The following is a 26,239-nucleotide window of genomic DNA, read 5'->3' on the forward strand; positions in this document are numbered from 1 at the left end:
CGGATTTGGTTCAACTGACAGAATGTCCACCTACCACATGGGAGGTCCAGGGTTCAAACTCAGGGCCTCCTGACCCATGTGGTGAGCTGGCCCACGTGCAGTGCTGACGTGCGCAAGGAGTAACATTCCATTCAGGTGTGTCCCCTGCGTAGGGGAGCCCATGTGCAAGGAGTGCACCTTGTAAGGAGAGCAGTGCAGCATGAAAAAAGTACAGCCTGCCCAGGAGTGGCACCACACACACAGATAGCTGACGCAGCAAGATGACGCAACAAAAAGAGACACAGATTCCTGGTGCCGCTGACGAAAATCCAAGCGGACACAGAAGAACACATAGTGAATGGACACAGAGAGCAGACAACTGGTGGGGGGGGGAGAAATAAAATTAAAAATAAATCTTTATTTAAAAAATAAGATATTAAGTGTTTAGTGCCTAGTACATATCAAAAAATGATTTATTAGTATTTGCTCATCATATCTGGAAAGTCAGCCTACAATTTGTCCAATGCCTTCAATCCTGAAGTTTTAATTTCTTCTGTTATTCTTTCTTGTCTTTGAGTAATTTTTCATTCCAAGCACAAGTGGTGACAATATCATCAAAATAAGATTTCTAACCAGAGGAAACTTTCTCACCATATTCCATTATTTGTTTTTCCCCTTCTGTGTTTCAAGTACCACTTTGCTTACTTATTTACATGTGAGGCATGTTAGATTAACTTATTTTCAGGTCTCAAAGAATGAGGAAGCCACCAACTGACACTTGATGGGACTCCATCTGGTCACAAGAGTTAGGGTTGAATGACCATCTAGCCTTGAAGGCATATGACCTATTCCTTGTCCAAGGAATTAGATCCCAGTGCTGTGCTGAATCTTACAGCTTTTATTTAAGATGTTCTTGCTCACTTGCTGCTCTGTTTATAGCCCTGGCCTGGGCAGTTTGTGTGGAGGGAAAAACAGAGAGGGTGGCTTCTCCAGGAATATACACAAATCTCTTTCAAATTTGAGACAGATCTTGCTTCCGTTTAAATAAAGCTGTCTTTGAGTTCTGCACAGGAGGAGGTTGTATAGAGAAGGAAATGAGTTCTTCAGCCCTGCTCTTTGTGTCCTTCTTCTCATTCAGTCAAATGGAGTGCAAATACCCTTCCTCAGAGTCACCTTCCCTGAACACACTCTTTAAGGAGACCCTGCTTTTATTTTCTAAAACGGTCTGTTTACTTTTTTCATAGCTCTAGGAGTAGGGATTATTGCTTTATTTATTTATCTAGTCATTTGTTTATTGTCTATGCCTCTCCTCCATAAAATCTAAGCACCTTATAGGAAGGGGCTTCTCTATCTTATTTGTCACTATGTCCCCAGCACTTACACAGCATGTACGTGAATGAATATAAGTCCTAATCCTCAAAATACCTGCAATTTTGCCTTCTATTAAGGCTGTTCCTACTTCCTCTCCACCTTTTTCTCTTCATCCATCATTCTGAATTCTTGTCACTTCCTTGACACACAGTCATGTTTTCTCTCCTTCACAAACTGTTTCTTGGCCTAAAACCCTCTCCATTCTCCCCATTCCCACCCGGCTTTTTGCCTGACCACCTCTTACTTGTCCTTCAAGTTTCAGTTTCTAAACTATATACTCCAGGAAGCCTTCCATGATAGCCCTCCCTCAGTGTATGTATGTTGGGAGGGGGGGAGTAGTTACCCTTCCTTAGTGCCCCTGTGCCCCACAATCTCCCCTCACCCCACCTTGTTATCCTTGTTGGCTTGATTGTCTGTCTGCCCCTTTAGAACTGGCATTCTGGTGTCCAACACAGTGGTTCTCCACAGCAGGTGCTCAGTTGATGTGTTTTAATAAATGGATAGTTACACATTGGTGAATTATTCCCCTATATCCATTAAAATGACACACTGAGAATGAAACATTTGTTACACCTTAAACAGACTAAGAGGTAATATTCCTAATATACAAAGCCTTCCAAGAAATCATCAGAAAAGATAAGTAGAAAAAGGGGCATTGTCTTCATTTCAGGCTGCTAAGATAAATGCCACGCATGGATGGGCTGAACAGTAGGAATTCATTGGTTCACAGTTTTAGAGTCTAGGAGGTTTGCTTCCTTCCAGGGCCTGTAGTGTTCTGGCTGGTTGGCAATCCTTGGGTTCCTTGGCTTTCTCTTCACGTGGCAATGTCCTCTCCTTTTTCTCCCAGAGTCCCACTGACTTCCTGCTCCCCCTTGTGGCCTTCTCTTCTGTGTCCAATTTCCTTCATTTCCTTCATTTATAAGGAAGGTCACGCCCACGGGACCAGGGTTGGGGCCTGAACATGCCTTTTGTGGGGGACATGATCCAATCCCTAACAGGCATAGATTATGACCATTTTAGAAAGATTCTTAACACCTGGCTCAAGAGAAGGATGAATGAAAATTTTACTGGGAGACCATTGTTCCCTTGCACACTTTTCAAAAATCAAAAAACTTGATAATGGCCTCTGAACAAAAGTATGGGAAAACAGGCCTAGCTTTTTTTAATGCGAATGTAAATTCTACAACCTCTCTGTAGGGCAATTTGACACTATTCATCAAAATTACAAATGCACTTACACTTTGCCCCAGAAAGTCCACAACTAGGTATTTATCCTACCAAGACACTCCCGTGAGTATGGAATGGCATGCATACAAGGTTATTTACTGCAGAGTTGTTTGTAGAGCAAAAGTTTAGAAACTCCCCAAATGCCTCTAGATTCAGGGAACTCAGTAAATAATTTATGTGATAACCATAGAGTAGAGTATATATTGCATCTCTTTAAAAAAAGGTAAAGCTCTTTATGACCTGATAATGGATTTTAGGTTTACAAAAAAGAAAGGTGAAAAACAATGTATATATTATCATTTCTGTAAAAAAGGAGGGAAAGTGTGTGTGTGTGTGTGTGTGTACATACTCAAATGTATGTGTACTTATTTGTACAGGCATAAAATATGTGATTAATAAGAAACTAATAAGTAGGTTGCCCCAGGGAAGGGTTGCAGGATGGCTAAAAGACAAGGGGGAAGGAAGGCTATTTGCTCCAATAGCTGTTTAAATTTCTTTTCATTTGAAACTGTGTGAATATATTACCAATTCAAACACTGAAAAAGGGAAGGAAAAAGAGAAAAGAGGAAGAGAAAGACAGGGATAGAGGGAAGGAGAAAGAGAAATCAAGAACAACGCAGTATAAGCTCAGATGCTCATGCAACTAGGCTAAAATCTTCAACTTCACGTGCCCTTTCTTCCCCACTGGTTCTAAATAAGTAAGAAAATAAGTCAGGCAGGTCCCAGCTTGCCAGCTCTTTCACGAATTATGTGGTTTCTCTGAAGATTCTGCAAGGATCAGACAGAGATGGTAGGTTCAAGCCTTTGAGCCTCATCTACCAGATGACTCAGGAGGCAGATCCTAGCCCCTCCATAGCCATCTAGAACGAACCCCCCAGGTCCTCCTTCCTAGTACATCTGAAGATACAGCCTCTGTTCCTGGGGAGGGCTCTGTGATGTTGATTACTGTAGCAGCTACTGTCATAGCTCACTTCAGCAGAAAGGATTAGACTGTCCTGAATATGTCAATCAGATATCAAAGATAAATGAAGTTTGAAAAAATAAAATGTACGATTTATTTTTAAAAAATAGTCTTTGGGAGACACCCAGAATGCACTTTGAAAAATCTAAGGGAAATATGTCATGAAAACAAATCCGCGCTCTGCTGTCCAGCTTTAATTTTTCACTGATAACACTCAAGCGGGCTGTAGCCCAGCCAATAAATAAAGATTCTCCATCCTTAATGGTCTCTACTTTCTATTTGCTATGATGAAGGGCCTATCCTGAAGATGTGCTTGCCCCTCATTTCTTTCCTGTCCACCTCCCCTTTCCAGGTGCCTTGGGTGTGTATGAGCAGTTATAGACCTCAGGACTTACCCCAAGGACATCCCTCCCCTGCTGCCCCAGCAGCAGGATTAGCTGAAGGCGTCCGCTAAGCTGCCTTGGCATTGCTCGCCAGTCGGGCTTGGTGATGTTTGGGGTTTTAATTCACTTTACTAAAATTGCCTTTCATTCACTTGGTGACAGGTAGTTATTTGTTTTCAGGGTTTCATTTGACATTTATTGTTAGCGTAAAACACTAATAATAATAATTAGTGCCTTTTTAGAGTTGTCTGGGGTTTTCGTGTTGGTGCATTGTTACTATAAAACATCCCAAAGCTTTGCTGTATATAAGATAGTATGATGGTATTTAAATGTAACAAAGGGGTTCATTATACTCAGGCCAGATCGCAGTATCTCTGAGCCCCCCTTCCCTGTTAGCAAGCCAAGACTTAATATCCTTTAATATCCTCCAAACTTGTCTTCAACACTAATACCTATTTCTTTTTTTTTTTTTTTTTTGGTCGGTCACACATAGTTTATCTCTTTCTTAAAAACAAGCAAGCAAACCTAGGATTCATAATATAGAACTGGGGAATCTAATGCAGTAGCCACATATGGCTATTAAATTTATATTAATTAAAAATAAATAAATTGATTTTACCCAGTCCCTCAGTTTCACTAGCCATTTTTCCTGTCCAATAATCACATGTGGCTAATGGCTACTGCATTGGACAGCAAAGATGCAGGCTACTTCCGTTGTTGCAGAAAACTTTAGAACCTTGCTTCTCAAGATGTGCCCCAGGGACCAGCAGCACTGGAATCACCTGGTCATTTGTTTAGACATCCAGAATTACTGCCCCGCCCCACCCCAACCCCAGATCTTGTAACAAAACGTCCAAATGATTCATTTGCATATTATAGTTTGAAAAAACGCTGAGAATCTAGAACAGAGGCCAGCAAACTTTTTTGGTAAAGGGTCAGATGGTAAATATTTTTAGCTTTGTGGATGAGACTGTTTATTACACAACTGTTCAGTGCTGGCATTGTAGCACCAAAGTAGCCACAGATAATACATAAGCAAATAGGAATGGCTGTGTTCCAATAAAAGTTTATTTTAAAAAATAGACAGCAGGGCAGATTTGGTCCATGGGTCGTTGTTGACCCCAGAATCTATCATATCCTTTGGGTGTTCCTGTGAGTACTATTAGTGTCATTTAACTCCCACTGTTGAGTCTCAAAGACTAAGTGTCTCTTATCAAACATCTAGGGCTGCAAAGACAATTTCCTGAAATACCTCTGTTGGTTTATGTCATTTTCCCTTGTTTCTAAAGAAGGTTGACCAGCCTGGACCAATAGAAGTTAATGATGAAGAGAATGAGGAAGGAGAGAGAAGAGTGTGTTCCACAAAGGTATCAAATCAATAAGCAAAGATGGGATTGGGCCACTGAACAGCCCACCCAATCTGCCACAGTTAAAGACTATGTGCAATGTCCCTGCGCTTTGATGTGAGAGTGCCAAGGTCAACTCCAAGTTCTGACATGTAGTTGACCCATCTGAGCAAGAGTCCAAGACACCAGGGAAGAGGTAGGCAGGCCTCAAGGTCTTCATAAAGGAGAACACACCTGCAAAGAGCCAGGCTGTCGGCGGGGAGTCGCGCCCCCGGCACGGATGTTGGTTTCGCTTTCTCGGATGTTGGTTTCGCTTTCTCGGCCACCTCCGCCACCACGGTGGCTGCTGGAAGCCTTCCTCGCACCGCCTTCGTGACACACCTCACCAGCCGTGCGCCAGGGACTGCTGGCCGGGGCTGCTAGTCAGCGAAGGGGTACCGTGCTACAAACTCACGCAAGCCACTGGCCGGAGAAGTAGACAGCTGTATTGGCAGAAGCGGGGCAGCCAGGGCGCGTGGGCTTATGCGCGATCTGCGAGCAGTCCGGGGAAGGGGTAGTGGATGGGAGTTATATAGGGTGAACGCAGAAACATTATCTGATTGGTTGGGACAGTAATATGTCTATATATGGTAACTACAGATTTACTAGACAAAATGGCGGAAGGAGATGAAATGGTGACGCGGTGCATGCGCATTGTCCTCGCCCCGTGACTCAGCGCTTTGAAGACCATCCCTGAGTTTACTCAAGGGCATGTGGGGGCTAGAGTTTACTCATAGTCCCATGTCTTGTACCGCAGGTCTCATGGCTTAGACGGCTGCACTGTTGGGCCTTCCCTCATCAGGCAAACCAGAAATTTTTAAATGAGCAATCCAGAGGGGTTGTGGTCCATGCATGTCCCTTCGAATAACACCAGAGAAGAGACTCCTCCTTTATGTGTGTGATGGAAGAAAGGGCAGAAGTTCTCTTCTCAACTTTTCTGAAGACCAGAAGTTCATTTTCTAGGAGTCAAGATGGAATGGCTGGAGAAGAAGAGATGTCTCTGATTCACTGATGAATGGATCATCTCAACGCTCCTACCAGATTCACAATCCCTGTCAAGGGTTTGTAATTGATCATTTTAACTCTAATTCCACAAGTTGGGAACATGTGTGTAGTTGAAATAAGTGAAAGGTAGTTTGTCCTCTTTCAATTTCTACCATGTTTTGGATGAAAGACAAGTCTCCTCTATACCCCTGACAAATTCTGTTAAGGCTGAAATGGGATTGAGCACCTACTATTGCCAAGGGCCCATTAGGTACTTTGTCATTAGACTTCCTGGATAAAAATTTCAGATTTGCCACTTGTTAGCTCTGTGACTTTCAACAAGTCACAAAATGTCTCCAAATTCAATCTCTTCATCTGAAATATAAGATAAAAATAGTCGCTACCTCAGTGTTGTGAGAAATGAAATAATAGATATCAAGCAAATTGGTAGAGAATACAGCACATAGTAATGGCCCAGGGAACAGTTGCTGAAAAAGATTGTAATATAATCCTACACCAAAAGTAAGACTTAAATTTCCATTTTAGAGATGAAAAAACTGAGGCTTAGAGCAGTAAAATAATCTAGATAAAAATACAAAGCTAGTAAGTGGAAGCATTTGGATTTGAATGCAGGTATACCAATGTGCTTCCTCTTATTCTTTATAGCTATGCCATTTATTTGGAGAACTACTTAGAAAGTGTTTTTACGTATACTTTTATCCCATTGTTCCAAAAACATCCTACCTACCCTTTAAAGTACTCTATCTGATGCTCAGTCTTAACCTGCATGTGCCATGTCAAATACTACTGCACAAACTTGCCCCATTCCAGGATGCTTGCTATACTTGGCAGCAGAGTGGCTAAAAGAGACCAAAGCCTGCTGGTGGGAAAATCCTTCCCCTAATATTTCTGAGGAATAAAGTCCTCTAATCCAAAGATCATCTTCTCTTCAAAATCCTTCAGAAAATTTCCTCCTCCCTACATGCTCTCTTCAAATTCATCATTTTATCTAGTAAAGGCATTGATTAAGAGAATGGATAAGCCAGAAATTGTATCTGCTACTAAAGCACATGAAACTGAGTCTTAATATCTCATAATTGCCTTAAAGTAAAGGATAGAAGAAAAATAGAGATATGTACCACATTTTTAAAGTAATAACACTTGGTTCCAAAAATTCAAATTTCAGAAATATCCTTAATAATAATCAGACAAGTATACAAAGATATTTAGAAAAGAATATTCATTTCAGTCTTTCTAAAAAAATGACCTAGATTTTCTTCATTCTGGGATTGAAAACATAACTTACTGGACAATCACACATTGAATAACATCTGGCCATGAAGTGGGGTGGAGGAATCCTATTTTTGGCTTGATCACTGTCTATTAAGTGAAAAAAGTAGTGTTATCATAACTTTATAGTCAGATTTCTTTATCTCATTCCCCACATCCAAAACTCCATCAAATGTGGTTAGCTCAAGAGTCCCAATAACCCCCCCAAATGACCACTTCTCATGATGGTCATTGCTTCCACCCTAGACCAAGTCATGTGTACTGCTCATCTGGACTACTGAACTCTTTCCCTTATTAGCCCTCCTGCTTTCATTACTGCTTCTGTAAAATCAAGTCTTCACGCAAAATGACCACACACAAATCAGATCAGAATAAAATCCAAACCACTTCCTGTGGCCAATGAAGCCGTCCTATGAATTGACCTTTGCCTAATGTTTAATCTTTCTACTCTCCACTCCACCCACCCAGCCACCTTGTTGTTCCTTAGATCACTAAGGTCATTTCCATCTTTGTACTTGCTATACTTCTGCCTGGAAGATTCTTGTCCTAGTTATTGACATAGCACAGTCCCTTCAGCTATCTGGGTTTCTGTTTAGAGGTCACCTTCTTAGAGTCCTTTTATGATAAAGTGACCCTCCCACCACTCTACCCTCATTCCCCAGACCAGAACACTGGTTTTTCTTTTGGATCCTTATCACTCCCTGTCTTTACTTTATATATTAGTATATTTCCTTGTTCATTTTTGGTCTCTTTCACTAGTACCTAAGCTCCATGAAGACAGAGTCTTGTAGATGCTGCTATTCCTAGTACTGAAAAAAATGCCTACCATAGAAACTCAGTAAATATTTTGTTAAATAAATGAATATAAATCTTTAGGTCACATGCTCTTTATTAACAGTAATTACACATGAGTGGGAAGGGTTGTGGAAATATGCTCTTTTCTATTATCCAAATTTTCTGATCTCAAAAGAACAAATGTTACACTTATGATTTTGAAAAGTAATCACTCTTATTCTATATTAAATAAATAATAAGAAAGGGACCAAGATAGAATTTAAACCTTCAAAGAACCAGTAAGCAGCTTTCGTAGTAAACTTTTCCAGTGGATCCTCAGTTAATAAGAAGTCTTTCTTTTCATGTTAAGTCAATTTTGGACCCTCCCACTAAGCACTGTTACTCAAAGTCTAGAAAACAATCTAGACTTTATCTAGAAAACTCAGATAAAGCTGAGTTTAAGAGAGTCAGATGAATAAATTCTTATGCTGGGAGTTCAGTAGAAGTACTTTGAAGGCAAATTTACTGTCCTTATCTTGCCAGGAATGGGTGTATAGTAATTTTTTTTTTAATTAAGAAATCTTAATTTTAAAGAAATGCTTTATGTTTTAGATTTCTTCTCTTACTGAGCTGTCATTTTAAGTCCAGTGTTGACCCTATTTATCTTCAAAGTGATATTGATTGTAAGACAAAGAATGACTTTGGCATTTATAAATATTTCTGGGGATGTAAATCCTTGCAGAAAGAAGATGTGTGATAAATAGTCCTTTGTACTTAGCTGGACCTAAAGGAGGTTCTTAGAAGAATTCCAAAATGCAAGAGGAGAAAAATAATATGACTTCATCCTGGCTGAGTCACTCAGGAATAATGATTTATCTGAGAACATTGACCAAAAAATGCGAGATATTCCCATGTAAGTCTAGAGAAAATTTGAACTAAGCATCTAAAGAAGTTCAGAATACCAAAGGGAAGTCCTACATTTTACCCACATGACCATACTTTTTCCAAAAGCATCCACATTGTAATGTCAGTGGTAAATATTACATCTGCTTACTTTCAAAATGGAATGTCAATTTAAGGAAATGTTTTAAACTAGGTCTGGTGAATATCACTCCAATGAAAGATTATGATTCTATGGAACCATTTCATGTGGAGGCATTTTATGCAGGTATTTGAAATCATCTTCTACATCCTACTGAGGACTTTCCAGAAGAAAATACGTGTAATATTCTAATTGACATGTCAGTTGAAGCTTTGTGGACTTTGTGGGTAGCTTGAAAAATATATATTTTTAAACATATCTCAGAAACCTTTGCAATACTATAGTTAAGAATGGATTCAGACACACTAAAAATACTCATTTGTTTTCCTCCCAAGTTTTCTGAAACACAGTGTTCAGATGAAATATTTGTCTACATGAAACCATTCATTTTGGTAGCATTTCCACCATTAACCTTAGATCATCTCATAAAGACAGCCAGGAAAGAAACAAATAAACACAGTTCATGCATCATGAAGTGTGATATTAGGACATTTTATAAACAGAGTGTTTTCCATCCAGAAAAAAAGCATGTGATTTTAGCAAGGCACACAGTAGGTATTACCCAGCCAAGTATAATTCATTCACCTCAAAATATGTAGATATTATTGATGCTATAATTATCAAAAAAGAAGCCCGAGATTCTTCTGATTGCCCTCAAAAGAGAGGGATGCTTGCTTCAACTTTATGATAATCCTCTCTTGCCAAAATTTACCAAAGTATAAGTCTAAATATTGGAATTAAGCAATCCATGATATTTATTGATTACCTACTATGTTCCTGCCCAGTTTGAGGAATTCATTTGATTCAAATATTAGATATTGTTTCTGCCATCTGAAAGAGAATAAAAATCCCTATTCCCTTTCTTTATGCTTCCACAAGGATTTTCTGTTCCCTTGAAGAAATGGTTCTAATGATTCTGGAACATTTTCTCCATGCTCTCAATTATAGCGATGCCTAATTAAATTGCTAAAAATGAGGTGAGGGTTTTCGTAAGTATGACCTAGACTCTCTCCTTCTCTATTCTTGACCAGTTTTGCCCCTAGGAGGGATGTATTCTCTTCTTTTTCCACCTTCCATGTGCTTTTTGTACCTGGGTGAGGTTCTGCCTTATAGGGCTAGATCTATATGCTTACCCCTCTTTCTCCAGCATTGGTTCTCAACAAATGTGAAGCTTGCTTTCTTTTCAGACAGCAGGAACGAGTTACTCTGAGGATCCCTTTTTCTACTAAAATTTGGTTCCATGCTACAGACTCAGGAGTTATTGAGAGTCCAGATTACATTAGAATGTAAACTCCAGGGGGGAAGGGATTTTTCCTTTTGTTTCTCTGTTTTCTCAGGATCCAGAACAAGGACTGGTGCTCAATAATTATCAGTTGAATGAATGATCTGTTATTGCATTTTCACATTAGATTCTTCAATCCATTCCATCTGCAATAATTTGATCTTCATGTCTCTGAATGCAGTGTCAGTTTCTCAGTTGGTTGTGAGTGTCATAGGAGATGGATGTGACTGCTTGGCCTCTTAAACTCCACTACCCGCAATGGACCATGAACTGGCTGGAAAATGAACCTTAGTGTGAAGCAATTGTGAGACCAGGAAGCACCATAATACCTGATATCAACTATTAATATTATACAATAGGAACTCAATCAGAAAAAGAAATCAATGAAAAATGGAGTTGTTCAGAACTTGATCTAAATTTTGAGATAATGACAGATTTAGACATAAAAATAAGGGAACATATAAGGATTCCACTGTTATTGGCTGAGGGAACGGATCCCTTTTTCTTCTTGCTGTATTGCAATGTCTAGCACATAACAGGTATGTGCTAGAACAATGAACTTGAACAAATGAACAAGGGGTATTGGATGGCAACATTACGCTGGTCAGCTGAGTAGGAGACAGAATGTGGCAGAAACAGAATGTCAATGGAGCACAAAAGATCTGCATTTGATCCTCAGGTTCACTATTTACTAGCTTTATGATTTAGGACAAGGGGATTTAACACTTTTAGTCTCAGTTTTCTCATCTAAAAAAAATGGGGATGATAAAAACATCTTCCTCATTGAAAGGCTATGAGGATTTTTAGTGAATACTGTGCTGTGCTGCCCGAGATTTATTCCTTCAAGTCTTCTTTCCGATTTCCCTCCACTGCTGGGAGTGGCCTCAGCTGGTAGCCTCAGTCCTTGGCCTTATCTGAGTTCCAGTCTATGTCGTAGGACCCAACTGAGCACATCTCTTCACAACTCTGAGTTCAATTGGTAACTTGAGATCAGCCTTTGTGGAAGTCCACAATTTTTTTCTTAAATGATCAGATAGAACAATCTCTGGCTTTGTGACAGTGTCTGTCACAACTCCTCAATTCTGTCATTGTAGCAAAAAAGCAGCTATAGACAATATGTTAACAAATGGACATGGCCGTTTCACAAAATTTTATTTACAGAAACAGGTGGTGGGCCAGCAGGCTTTAGTTTTACAATCCTCTTTTTACATCAAAATCAGCAAACGCTACAGGTTCCCTCCCACACCCTCCCCTTTTGTTTTTCAGATTGTCACTTGTTAAGCATTAACCAGTTCACCACAGGAAACCACCTCACCCAAGGTCACCTTCCTTTTCCCGGATGTCTTAAAATCCAATGCCTGTTTAATTGGGGAAATAAAAGCCAGACCCTCCTGTCCAACTTGGAAACTCTGAAAGGGCCTCCCTCCTCCAGAGCTCCCAGTGGGGTTGACAAAGGCCTTTGTTGTGATTGCAGCACAGTTCCATGTATCTGTCTGCTCAACCCCACTACATTCTCTTCTCCTTCCCCCAATATATATATCCCTATCTCCCCTCTTGGCCGCCACGTGAATAATTAGGATTAAGTCACATTATTTCCTGGCCTGGGAAGTGCTGAGCCTCTTAAGGAAAGAGACTATCCTCTAAAAGAGCTGCAGGACTTACACAACAAAAATGGGCAAGCTGGGAGAGTACATAAGAGACTGGATTCTGAGGAGCAAGAACAAAGAACGAGGGAACATATTCTTTGGAAGAAGGGTAGTGGAACATCTAATTTAGCAAGAGTGAATTTGCCAATATAGAAGAATATTTCCTTTGATGCACCAGCAATGACTCCAGAGATGTTGCTAACACAAGTAAAGCAGAAATGCCAGAGTTTCCATGGCAGGTGGTAGAAAAAGGGACCAAGGAACTCAGAGAAGTGGACATGCTGGAGTGATATACAATGAAAACCCACTAGGTGATTATGTTCCAAAGGGCAGCCTCAGTGATATTACATTTGACAAAGCATGTAAGAATGTGTGAGAGGGACACCAGCATCATTGGAATATTTAGCAGGAACCTCTGTAGCAATGACTTCTGTAGCAGTGACCTTTGCAGCAATGACCTCTGTAGGCCAGGGCCATCAGCACTCATCTCCCTGATAACAATAGAGATGACAGGATTCTGAAATCATATAGCTACATGGTAATGCTTAACCATCCAAAACATAGTGGCCATAATTTTTGTAATAGGTAGCAAGGTTAGAGTGGCATCCTGGGGGGGAGTAAGGGGGTGGGTCTGATTCACAGAGATCTATGGAGATGGTATGTGGAACACAGGGTTCTTAGGGGAAAGAGAGATGAGCATCCAGCACGCATGTTGTACATAGCGGACAATGCACCCAGGGACTCAAACATCATCATGGACCCGTTAGTGTATCGGTACATGGAGCCAAGTAATAAACAGGATTACAACCACTGGGTCCTTGCACCACCCATTAGTCATTTTCCCAGGCCCCAACTCTATAATTGGAATGGACATCCATGGTAGTTGGCACAATCTCACACTATTTCTTTGTCCTATGGACTAGGAGCTATTATAGTTAGAAAAGACCAAGTATAAGTCTCTTAAACTCACCACACCCCTCATCCAAAATAGTAAATCAATAGCTCATCCTGGGAGGAAAGTGGGGATAGTGCCACCTTTAATAACCTAAAGGAGTAGGGATGGTCACCACTACATCTCCATTTAATTCACCACTCTGTCCCCTAAAAATGAGAGAAGAAGGCAGAAACTAGCAGATTGGTGTACAAATGGGCAAGCTCAGTTGGTGGGAACATGTAAAAAAGTGGAATGCAGCTGCCCTTCAGCCCTACTCTAGGGTTTCCCATAAAGACCACAGAGAGAAAAACTGCCCCCAGTGGGATATTTGGGTGAAACACCTGGATCTTCCATTTGGGTGGAAGGAGAAGGGGCATATACAAAATTTATTGACACTAGCAGATGGCTAGTTTACCAGGTCCTGGAAGAAAAAGGATCAGAAGATCAGAGACAGGGAGATCTTGGGTGGGTAGAGGCATGTGGACTTATAGAAGTGGGAACAAAAGGATTATATAGTAAAGCCCACCAAAGAGCATCCTTCATGGAAGAAGTATTAAATAATCAAATAGACATACTTTCCACAGCCAATTGATATCAACCAGCCTGTCATTTGTCCCAATTACTGACAATGGGCTCATGAAGAGAGGGATGCAGGGATAGAGATAACTCATGGTCCCAACAGGTGGACTCCCACCCACCAAGGCTACTATACATACTGCCACTGATGAATGCCCAACCTGCCAACAAAAGAGACCAATTGTGAGCCCCTGATATAGCAACATTCCCTGTAGAGACCAACCAGTTATTTTGTGGCAAGTTGGCTATATTGGAACCATTCTACCCCCATAAAAATTCATTTTTTACAGATATAAGTTTGCCCTTCCTACCCATTATGCCTCAGCCACAAATACAAACTGAGGGCTTATACAATGCTTGATCCACTGATGCAGAGTCCCACCAAAAGTCACAGCAAGAGTCCCTTGAACTTCAAGCTATGACTGCCACAGGCTTCTTAGATCTTGTAGTGCCAAAGGGCCAACAGGTAAAAATAGTTACTATCCCAGCTGAGAAGGTCATGGTGACCAAGGGATTAGATCTCTCAAACACAAGAGCCTGGATCATGCCATTAGGTAAGCCTCTAGACTGGCAGAGATGCTGGCTGAGAGTGAGAGGATGGAAGAATAGGTAGCAGATGAGCATATATTGTGACTTAAGAGCAGCTGCAGTAGCATCTAGTTCCTCCCACTAGCCTTCCTGTTAAAAATTTTTCAAGGCAAAGCGTCCTACCAGAATCCTTAAGTTTCCTTTCCCAGAACTTATATAAAAGTGGATCTGAATTCAAGGGGTGGAATGTAGGGGATGCTGTGCCTGCATGACCCAGATCCTCCCCACACACCAATTTCTGGATTTAATTTAGGTCCAACTTTGCCTCCTGATAGCTCTGAGCTCTACCTGGGAATTGTCCTCAAGTGAAGAGAGATGCCTCTTTCATGGAGCACCTGTATCAGATAACTACTTGATAAGGGAATAAAAAGCCAGCCCCTCTTGTCCCAACTCTAGAAAAAGACCATCTCAGTTTAGAGTTTTCTGAGGGGAATGTCTGAGGACTTTGTGGTGACTAACACCAGACCAAATTCTCTCTCTGCCCAATTCTGCTTCTTTTCCTTCCCTCACAGATCTTAAACCCAAGACCTTTTCATATTAAACTTCTACAATAATCTGAGTAACAAAGCTTGCTTCCTGGGGAACCTGACCTGAAACAGAATAAATGAAATGATGTCCCAAAGCACTTGACATTAAAAAATATCTCATGATAGGTGGTTTTGATCTCCCAATAAATTTAAGAAAACATGAATTTCAATCAACATTATTAACAATGGTAATAATGAAAGCACCTATTATTACTGAGTGCTTACTCAATAGTAAACTAAGTGCTTTACACAAATTAACTCATTTTATCCTTTCAACAAGTCTATTATAATCCACATTTTATAGAAAAGTAAAGGAGGCACATGGGAATTAATTAACTTCCTAAGTTCACACATGTATCCATTATACTTTACCAGCCTTGGTTTGGAAATTGTTCTAAAAGAGACATATTTGTTACAGAGGTTTAATAATAATCCTTTGCTTTTTGAGTTCTGCTGGCCTAAAAGCAAAGCTTATAACATGGAAAAGATTTTCTGTTTTTGTACTTGTCCCTCTCATCTACTGAAAATCTCACATAAAATTAATTTGAGAAGGGAAGAGGAACTAGTCACATTACAGGGGAGCAGATGTGGCTCAAGTGCCTGCTTCCTATGTGTGAGGCCCCAGGTTCAATCTCCCATACCTCCTAATAAAAAGCAAACAAGCAAATAAAAACCAATTCTCATCAGTGAACATATGTAACCCAGTGGTTGAGCTCCTGTTTCCTATATACAAGGTCCTGGGTTCAATCCCCAGTATCTTCCAAAGGAAAAAAAAAAAAAGAAGAAGAAGCATATTACAAACAGTAAGAGTCTATAAAATTCCATATCCTTGGAAAACATATATATCATGGGCGTAAAGTGTTTATGAGAAATAACGTTGTCTAGAGACTTGGCATTGAACTGAGACCTCAACTTTCATTGTACTTTGTCCAAATAACAGCTGGCAGATGTCTGGTTGTCATGACTATGCTTGGCTGAATTTCAGTAATGATGAGAGGATCAATATTCCTGCTATTTCGTATAACTCAATGTACTAAATTCATTTGAGACCTTTTGGCCCTGCATTTTATGTTTCAAGTAAACCAAATCAATATAAAATAATTCAGCAAGTGTTTAGTGAGTGTCTAGTATATGCTAGACACTGTACTTGGGACTCCCCATAAGAACACGACTGACTCGATACCTTCATCAAAAAATGTTCAGTCTGATATTCTATTCATGAACTATTGTGATTAGTATTCGAAGAAAATGTGGCATTGGTGTGGAGAAAGTGGCCATGGTGGCTGCCAGGGGTAGGGAGTGGGAGAAAGAGATGTGATGTGGGGGCATTTTCAGGGGTTGGAGTTGTCCTGGGTGGTGCTGCAGGGACAGTTACCAGACATTGTATGCCCTCCCATGGCACACTGGGTAGACTGTGGGAGAGTGTGGGCTATGGTGTGGAACATTGACCATGAAGTGCAGCAGTGCTCAGAGATGTATTCACCAAGTGCAATGAATGTCTCATGATGATGGAGGAGGTTGTTGTTATGGGAGGAGGAATGAGGTGAGGGGGGTCAGGGGTATATAGGAACCTCATATTTTTTTAATGTAACATTAAAAAAATAAAGACAAAAGAAGAAGTGTTCAGTCCAAGTACCTGGATTGCAAACTTCTATCATTTCCATACTACCTGCAACATTTTTGGCCTATTTACATGCTACATGTATTATGATACTCAACATATTTCAAACCAGTTTCATTCACTTAAATACTTTTACTTAAAAAGTATGGTGGCTTGCCCCTCTGAAAATAGAAAAGAGGTATCTCTACCAGACAGGGAAAATTCTAATGAAAACAAATATCTAACTATGATTTTTTTTCAAAGATTAAGTGTTGAAAACCTAAAGTCACTATGAATTCCACCAGATATATATGTGCTACATTTGTGAAAAACTGGTCTCATTGAAGGAGATAGACATGTAGAGAAGTAAGAAAAATGAACTGTTACTCGACATAGCATGATGAGGTGGAAAGAGCATGGACTCCAGTCCTAGTGACTGGATTCAAATTTCAGCTGGGTCACATAGTGCCTGTTAGCTTTATGACTTCACAAAAGTTACTTAACCCCTCTGATCTTTAATTTCCTTACCTGTAAAATGGGAAAATACAGTATTTACCTCATTTGGGTTATTATCAGGATTAAATGAGTTAAAGAACTTAAAACTGTGGCTGGCACACAGCAAGAACTACAAAAGGGATCATTACTATTATTATACCTGAAAACAAACCAAGTTATGGGAAGGGGGTCTGTGCAGGCAATTTCAATGCTATCAAAGGGAACCAGGAAAGACTTCATGGAGGAGGTACCCATACACATGGCTAATGAGCCAGTGATTATCAGGGATATGGAGCAGGAGATGGTGATTGTTTAGGCAAAGAGCTTTCTGAGCTAAAATAACCTCATTTTTTTTCTCTTATTTGATGAATTTATCTTGAGTGGACAGCTTTTTGTTTTGCTGCCTCCCTTCCCACCATGACAGCCCTTTGCTCATCCTGCAGAGGACTATCTTTGCTATCTCCAGCTCCCTGGCTCCAGGAATGGGCACATGAGGGAGGTCTACCTGGCCACAGTGATCAATGTGGCCCAAATCAAGCCAATCAGAGTACATCCCAGGGCGCTGTCTGGAGCCATTCAGAAGGAAAGGTTCTTATTCTACTAAATCTAAAATGTATAAAGCCTAATGCTTCTGGGGATTACAGATGGGGGAGAAATACCCTCCCTAGAAATGAAGCCAATTAGAGGAAAGAGGAGCTAAGAGACAGGTGGTTTCCCACTGTCATCAGTATAGTTCCTGGATCTAGTTCTGCCTGACTTGATTCCATGAATTTTTCTGGCACATGAGTCAAGAACTCGCTCCCCCAACACCACTCTTTAAAGCTAAAGCTAATTTGAGTTGGGGTCTGTCACCTTGAATCAACTCTTAAGTCATTTAGATTTTTTAAAAATTTTTAGAAATTAGTGGGGGGTTCTATAAGGGGAGAGAATGGGCACATTTAAAGAAATAGGAACTTCAAAACATGTGTGAGCCAGTTTTCAAGAGCCACCTCTTTTCAGACAGATGCTTTTATGTCTTATGTAGTGACTGTTAGTAGTTTGTGACATTTGTAGTCTGTCCTGGGTGTTACTAGTAGCTGACAGGTCAGGGCTGTCACCTCCATAAAAGCAATGAGCTTCCATACTGGCACATACTATGGTGGGGAGGCCCTTTGAGAATTACTGATGTCACATTAAATCTCATCAACCGTATTTATTCTCTCTTCATCTCTGCCATTTGAGGCTCTTCATAAAAAAAAAAAAGTTCTGACTATTTTTATGTGAAGATAGCTTCTCCTTGCTCCTATAATTTGAAAACTGAAACCAAAGCTTGATTCTGAGGAGGTTAAATTGTCCTTATGGTGAATATAATTTAAACATAAATCTCCAGGGGGATACCTGAGAATTAAGGTTATTGTTGCCATTACTATTAATTATTCTCTAATGCTTACTTTATAAGAAAAAAAAAATCAACCTTTAGATTTTGATGGTCTCTGTTATCCTTCTTACATAATGGTAAAATAAAGATGAGTGGATCCTCAAGCAGATGAATTATAGATTAAGGCAGCCCAGAAGATTCTGTATCCAGTAGGATTCCACCTCCATCTGTCCTTTTGAGTAAGTGTTCAAGTGAGATTAACTGTTAGAACATTGATTTCATCAGAAGATAAAGTCTGATAAAGAAAGAAAGAAGAAGAAAAAGCCAAATTAAATCCTTTCTGTAATATCCCACTGAGGGACCCTAAAAGTGATGTCAGAATGCGAGCCTAATGAGTTTCAGGAGCACCCTTCTATAATTCTATATAAGCACAAGAGAATTTTTGAGGGAAGCATCTAAGGATGCTGGTAAGAACCACACACATGAAGCAATGAGGAACCTAGACCTCTGGGTTTAGATTTGGTATGACAGTATTGTGTGTTAAATAAATACCAATAAATTATTAAAACATATTGGTTGTATTGTAACACAGAGCCTTAACAATGTATTATGTCAGCATGTACAGCTCTCGCTCAGGGAAATTCTCCATCTCTTTAATTCAAGCATTGACATCCTGTGCCAGCACAAAGCCTTTTTTTTATTTGAGATTGACACATGTCTAAAATTGCTTAGATTTTATGTTGTGCTCTTAATACTTGAAACCTGGCAAATGAAATTCTATGCCACTGTGCATGAACAATGCCTCACACACAAAAAATCTTAGCCTGGGGGTTTGACTGGAGGATTGGAGAAACAAAAAGTGCTTTCACTACTATTGCTTCAAGTTGGGAGAATAATTACTTTGGTTGAGGAAAAGGGAGGGCCATTCCTAGCCCTTTGGAAAAGCAGTATGTTTGTCAGGCCTTAAATTAGACCATTAAATTCAAGAAAGGTGTCACATGTGGATTCTTGGATATGTCAGCCAAATGGCTGCCTGCGTCATGATGTGAATGTGCTAGTCATCATCACTACCTATTCAGGGGAGGTTTTTTGCTCCTGTTTTGTTCTGGCATGCCTGGGAAATTGTGGTAACCCTGATGAACTCTTCTTCCTGTACCTGGGAATAAACTTCCCCCAGTTTACTTTTCAAAGGCATTATTTTGCCTTCTGTTTTGGCTACAAATATAGTTGTATTTTCATGACATTCATCAAATGTTGCTTAATGTAATTGAATGTCACCATGTTACTTATTGATGGTGTTGGACCAAAGCTGGACTGTCTGGATTAGTACGGTAATCGCATGTCACGTAGAATGTTGGCATTTAGCATCCTTTATCCACAAGGTGGTCCACAGCTTCAACTTTTGATACATGTTTTTGTTTCAACCTCAGCTACTGAGAAGAGAAGAAAAAGAGTTTGTTCAAGATCGAATTTTTTTTAGAGAGTAATCTAGATACCACTGCAGGACAATGTGGAGGTCATGAACATTGTGAGCACAAATTCCTTAGGACCTTTCCTGCCTTACTTCTCAATGTCCATTAGCCAGGTCCTCCACAGTCCAGAGCAGCTGTGCTGTTTTTGCAAGCTTCCTTGCCTTTGCACATGCTGGCTTTGCTGTCTGGTGGGCATCCCCATCTATCCAGACAACTCTTTCAGAACTGGCTCTAGTATCTCTGTGAGGTCTTTCCTGGTGAAAATGGGGAAAGAGGAATTAGCTTCCCCACTAAGCTAAATTTACAGTGAATCTCTTCAAATTGTTTATACATTGTTTTTGCCTCCTCAAGTTATTGTTCCTTGCAGGCTGAGGCCATTAAAAATGGGCAGTCTGCCTCTGTGACTTACCTTCCAGATGATCACACCTTTTACTATGTGCCACTGTGCTGTGAAGACTATTAGCTATTATTATCCCCATTGTTCAGCTATGAACCCCGAGACTCTGAGAGGTGAACTAACTTGCCTGGTGCCACACAGTTATAAGTAACACACTCAAGATTTGAACTCCTGGCTCTGATACCGAGCACGACCCAATTTATTGATCACGGCTTTTAATTTTTTTGTTTCCCCCAAGCTTATAAAGTACTTAATATTTAGTTAGTGCTGAGATAAATGAACAAATGTTTATATCATAAGACTATTTGTTATGCTGTCGCCTCTTCTACATTGGTAGGTGAAAAGTAAAATGATGTAAAATACAATTCGCTGTAATGGAGACAGTTAATACAGAGGCAGGGAGAATATCGACAAAATAATAATATTAATAGTGATGATGGCTAACGTTTTGTATGTTTGTCTGTGTCAGGTCTAAACACTCTACCTGATTCCCTTATATAACACTTTTAAAAAAAATCCTTAAAGTAATGCTACTACTCAAAAATTAAAGTTTAATACTGAAAAACAACAACCTTTTGAAGTGGGCATTCTTTAATAGATGAGGCTCAGGAAAGTGGAGACAAACCGAAGATCAAAGGTTAGTATGGGTTGGAATCAGATCTTGAAACTCAAATTACTCCAAAGCTAGTGGACTGGGAAAAGAACTCTGCGAGCACAACTGGAAACAAGTCTGTGATGTTTACCTTTGTGCACACGGTGCCCTGTTTTGCAGCACAGGAACTAGAATCTTTGCTTGCAAGTTAGATGGTTTGGGCTCTCATCATGCCCTTGCTACCAATGAGTTGGGTCATATGAAGTAAGTCATTTTTCCCTTGTGACCTTGGGTTTTCTACATATTCCATTCTGGTCCTGAGAATCAGTAAGTACCTAGTGAGTTATGTAACCGGCTCTTCTAGCCACTGGGTTCCCTTCTGTCTCTTCAGAAGAGACAGAATAATAAGCCTTTTGCATGCCCAGGTTTTTGACACAAATTTCACTCTGCCTACACTACTCCTGCCTCACAGCTTTTCCCATACTTGCTCATCCTTCAGGTCTCAGCTCCAGTGTTACCTCCTGGAGGAATCTTCCCTGACCTCCAGTTCACATCTCTTGTGGACCCCTCATTATTTCCTCTGTAGAACTTGCAGAATTAAAAGCCGTGGTAAGTATTCATCAGTTGTTTTCTCTTGTTTCTCACACTAGAATATAAAACTGTGAGGGCAGGTCTCTGGCTGTCTGGTTTACATTGCCAAGTTAGCGCCTAGGACAGTGTTTGGCACATAGAAGGCACTTAATAAATATTTTTGTTTTCATTGTTTTCAGCTTTTCAAAAAAAAAAATCACCCAGAACTGTAGTGCTTCAAGTATCTTTATCAATTTCCCTTTTCATTTGTGTACTCATTTCTAAATATCTCTAACTACCTTTCCACCATACCCCATTCCTACCCACTAAACTATGGTGCTATTATTTTACCCAAAGGGGAAAAAAAGGCATATGGCCAACTGATTAAACAATTAGCAAGGAAGGCAATTCATTCTGAGCAAGTGAGTCATTGCAGATTCAGAACCTTGCATTCAGACTAGAAACCACCCTGGCGACTTCGTTCTTGCATATCCTTGCCTAATGTGGTTTACTGCAAACCTTTGAATCGCTTTTAACTCCCTTTTAAAGTAATGCATACCATTTAATCAGGGTCCCCTCCCATTGTATTGTGAGAGCCATGGACTATTTTATAGAACGTGAAGGCAAGACAGAGCAGTTGACTCAAGACCTGCTGAAGCTTTCTGCTTGCCCCGCTGAGTCTCCTTTGTTTGTGTAACTGCATTGTTTTGTTTCCGTGGTTATATTTAAGGCAGTGCACAAAGAAGGAAAGGGGGAGAATGAATGAATTTACAAAAATATTAGTGATAGAATTAAAAGAGCAAAATAAATAATGATGGGGTGGAGGGTTGACTCACCTGAGAAAAGACCAAGGAATTCGGGAAGGACAGTGATTCACTAAAAGCAATCGTTCTGCTTTGCACCCAGCAGCATGCTGTCACCACGCACTGCCAAAGGTTCAAGGTGCATTTCCTGAACAATAGGAAATTACCGAAGAGATCCACCTGGAATTTTCTCTCATAGCTAGAAGGAAAGAGTGTTTCAGTGATACTCTAAACAAACGCTTTTTGGTTTTTCCTTTTTTTTTCCCCCAAAGGTAATGCATGCTTTGGAAAAAGCAATACCGTTTACTGAGGGCTTGTACTGGCACAGCAATGAGCACTTACAAGCTTACATGTAACTCATAAATCACATACCAGCACTCTAAACTAAGTGCTATTATTAGCTCCATATTTGAAATGAAGAAACTGAGGCACATAATGTGAAACAACTTGCCCAAGGTTAATGAGATCAGAAGTAGCAGAGCTAGCACATGAGGCCTGGCTACAGACGCTATCCTGCCTCTCCAAAAATTCAAATCTAGGGAAATGAATTTGGCTCAATGGATAGAGCATCCGCCTACCACATGGGAGGTCCACGGTTCAAACCCAGGGCCTCTTGACCGAGTGGTGAGCTGGCTCATGCGCAGTGCTGAAGTGCACAAGGAGTGCCGTGGCATGCAGGGACGTCCTCCACGTAGGGGATCCCTATGCACAAGGAGTGCACCCAGCAAGGGGAGCTACCCCATGCGAAAAAACTGGCAGCCTGCCCAGGAGTGGTGCTGCACACATGGAGAGCTGATGCAGCAAGATGACACAATGAAAAAGAGACACAGATTCCTGGTGCCGCTGACAAGAATACAAGCGGACACAGAAGAACACACAGCAAATGGACACAGAGAGCCGGCAACAGGAGTGTGGAGGGGAAGGGGAGAGAAATAAATAAAAAATAAGTCTTTAAAAAAAAATTCAAAACTTTGTAGAATGAGCTGCATGAAATTGCCAATATTCCACCATTTTCTACCATGAAACCCGGCAAGTTCACGTAAATCAACCCAATACAAAATTGTTTAAAGTAAAATATGGACTGCCTCCTCCCCAATCCCACTGTCTGGAAATGTGTACTTCTTTACCTTCCTATGTACATGCATACGTTTACATGTATAGACAGACATATATAGCTTTTATATTGTGTTTTTTTCAAGACTGGGAAACACAGTAAAAAATGTGTCTCGGGCATCTTTGCACAAGTAGCCTTGAGTGCTTGTGTTACTATTTCTGGAAGTTGGACCTACAGAAGTGAAAATGCTAAATCATAAACTCTCCCTGAGAGCGGCAATTCTTAAACTTCTGCTGCCCTTGAGCCATGCGTTCAGATTTCAAGGTGCACGATTCAGAGTATGAACACCAAGTGAGCTGAGCCAGCAAAGCGTAGAGGCACAATGCCCATGAGGGAAGTCACATAGGGGGTTGACCTGGCAGGACTTTTAAAGAAGTAACCCCAGCATTGACCTTCAGTCTGACCAGAAAGCATAGCTAGCTCAGATTTATTAATATTATTTCACTCCTAAGAGGTCAAAGGTCATTGTGAAGCCCTGGTTTGTTTCTTTTAGCCCAGAAAGCTATGCTGAAGGGGTGGCACCTACCTCAAGGGTCCTGGTTGTCCAGAGATGAAAGCCGTGTGAAGATCAGGAACCTCTGTGGAGTCAATGTCCTACACTCTCTCTGTGGTACTTTGACCTTCAATGACTCAACCACATGGAAGCACCCATCCTCTTCAGACTGATTCCGTGTTGGCAGTTTTCTTCTTACCTGGCTGATTATAGTTTGTTAGGGGTTGTTGTAGACTGGCTTTTCAGTCCTTTCAATGTTCGTTTCTGAGACTCGCTGTTGTACTGCCTGGAGCCATGAGGCTTCCTGCTGTCTGATGGAGATACCAGCAGCAACCTCCCCATTGGCCTCCCACTTCTGCTCTAGTCATTCCCTTAATAAAATACCAACCCCCCCATGCTTATACTTTCCTTCGTGATATGGCCACTGAGCTCACTGCTCTTCAGTCCTCTGAACCTTCCGTCAACTCCTTGAAAGTGTCATGCTTATCGGTAACCCAACCCACCCACCCACCAAAGACTTTACCTTGATGTTTCCTTTCTTCATTTGGAAAATTCTTCCCCTGAGTTTCCCATGGATGGTTTCATCTTCCCATCTCTGAAACTCTCTACATTTTTTTACTTCCTGTTTTCTGTTTCCTGCCTCTATTTGTAAATGTAAAAACACAGAGAAAACAAAGCCATAAGATCAGAGCCCTCTTCATGTGTTACACCACACTATTTAGAACAATAGCTCTTCTTAGAAACATTAAATTTTAATTGATGAAAAAGTGAATAAATGGACGGCGGGGCAAGATGGCGTCTGAGTGAGTGCACCTCATAATCTCTCTTGCAAAGAAGCAGCTGAGTAGGGTCGGAGTCCTGCCAGAATGGGCTGTTTCGGAGGCTTGCAGGGCAGGAGGTGTCTGGACGTCGATTTGGAGAGACAGTGACAGAAGTGGTGCTTCCTAGAGGTAGAATTTGGGGTTTCTGACATGGAGATCAGAAGTTGTGGGCTGGACCCTTCACCCTAGGGCTGGCAGTCACGGCGTTCCCTAAAAACTGTTGGTTGTGTGGCACCATTCCCAAGCTCCATGTTTCCTGGATGTGTGGTTCCAGGGTCTGTGTCCCTAAGCCCTCGTAGCCCACGCTCCACAGACCCACATACTTGAGTCCACAATATCCCGGACTTCCCATTCCTGAATCCAGTACTCCCTGAGATCCGTGATTGCCCTAGCCCTCTGGTTTTGGACTGACTCTGTGAGTGCAAGAAATTTGGTGGGAGATGTGGAGGGGCTATGTGAGTGGGTTCAATTTTCTGGTCCCCCTCCCCTTTTTTTTTTAGCTTGGAGGCACATACCAGCTGACTTGGGGAGAGCCTGGGAAGAAAGGAGAGGCAAATCTGCTGAGAAAGCCCAATTTATCTAAATGCCCTGGGATAGGAAACTTGGTCTGGGAGAAGGAGGAGTCAGAATATGGACTAGCCCTCCCCTAGCACACCTAAGGGAGAAAGACCATAGGATGTGCTTTCCAAGCTTCCAATAGCATATTTGGGGTTCCTGGTGAGGTGTAGGTGCTCTCTCGCTGGAAATAAAGAGTCATTGTCTTCTGCATTGAGTTGGTTCACCAAGGACCCACTTCAATCTCCTACTGGACCCCTCATGCAGCTTTCCTGCTGCCCTGGGAGAGAGGGAAGTGAGGAGGGGAGAAAGGGGGAACGTCAGATTCCTAAGCATTTTATTTAACTGCAAAGAGGATTCCTAGCTTGAAACTTTGGTTTTTATTGTGTTGTCATTGGTTTGTCTTTTGGTTTTTCCTTCCTCTTTACCCCTCAAAGGCCCTTTTTCTTTTCTTTCCTTTCCTTTTCTTTTCTTTTCTTTTCTTTTTTTCTCTTTTTCTTTTACTTGCTTGCTTCCCCCCCCCTTTTTTTATCCTCCCCCCTTTTTTTGTTTTTCTTCCTTCTCTTCTTTTTTATTTATTTTTTTATATTAGGTGCTGCCAGGAGTCCTTCACATTTGCAGTGTTCCCTCATCCTCCATTTCCTCCTTTCTGTGTGTATTGATTTTGGCCACCAACACTATCCCCTTTCCTCTACATCGTTCTATCCTCCGTCGTTTATTGTTTCTCTTACATTCCACCTCTCTTTGGCCCCCAGATTTGTTTGGCCCCCAGATTTTCTGACTTTTTATTTCTAATACCTTTGTTCTGTTTATATTATTGTCTTTCTTTTCTCTTTCCCTCTCTCCTGAAAACACTGGCCTTTTAATTCATACTATATTCCCCCTCATATTAAGTTGACTGTCGCATTTTACTTTACTGTTATAACTTATACTTTACTTACTGTTAAAACTCTACATAGCTTGCATGAGTCTAATATCCATTCTCCTAGATTTCACATGGTTCTTCTGTTAACATCTAATA

The sequence above is a fragment of the Dasypus novemcinctus genome, chromosome 24 (genome assembly GCF_030445035.2).
Source record: "Dasypus novemcinctus isolate mDasNov1 chromosome 24, mDasNov1.1.hap2, whole genome shotgun sequence".
Lineage (NCBI taxonomy): Eukaryota > Metazoa > Chordata > Mammalia > Cingulata > Dasypodidae > Dasypus > Dasypus novemcinctus.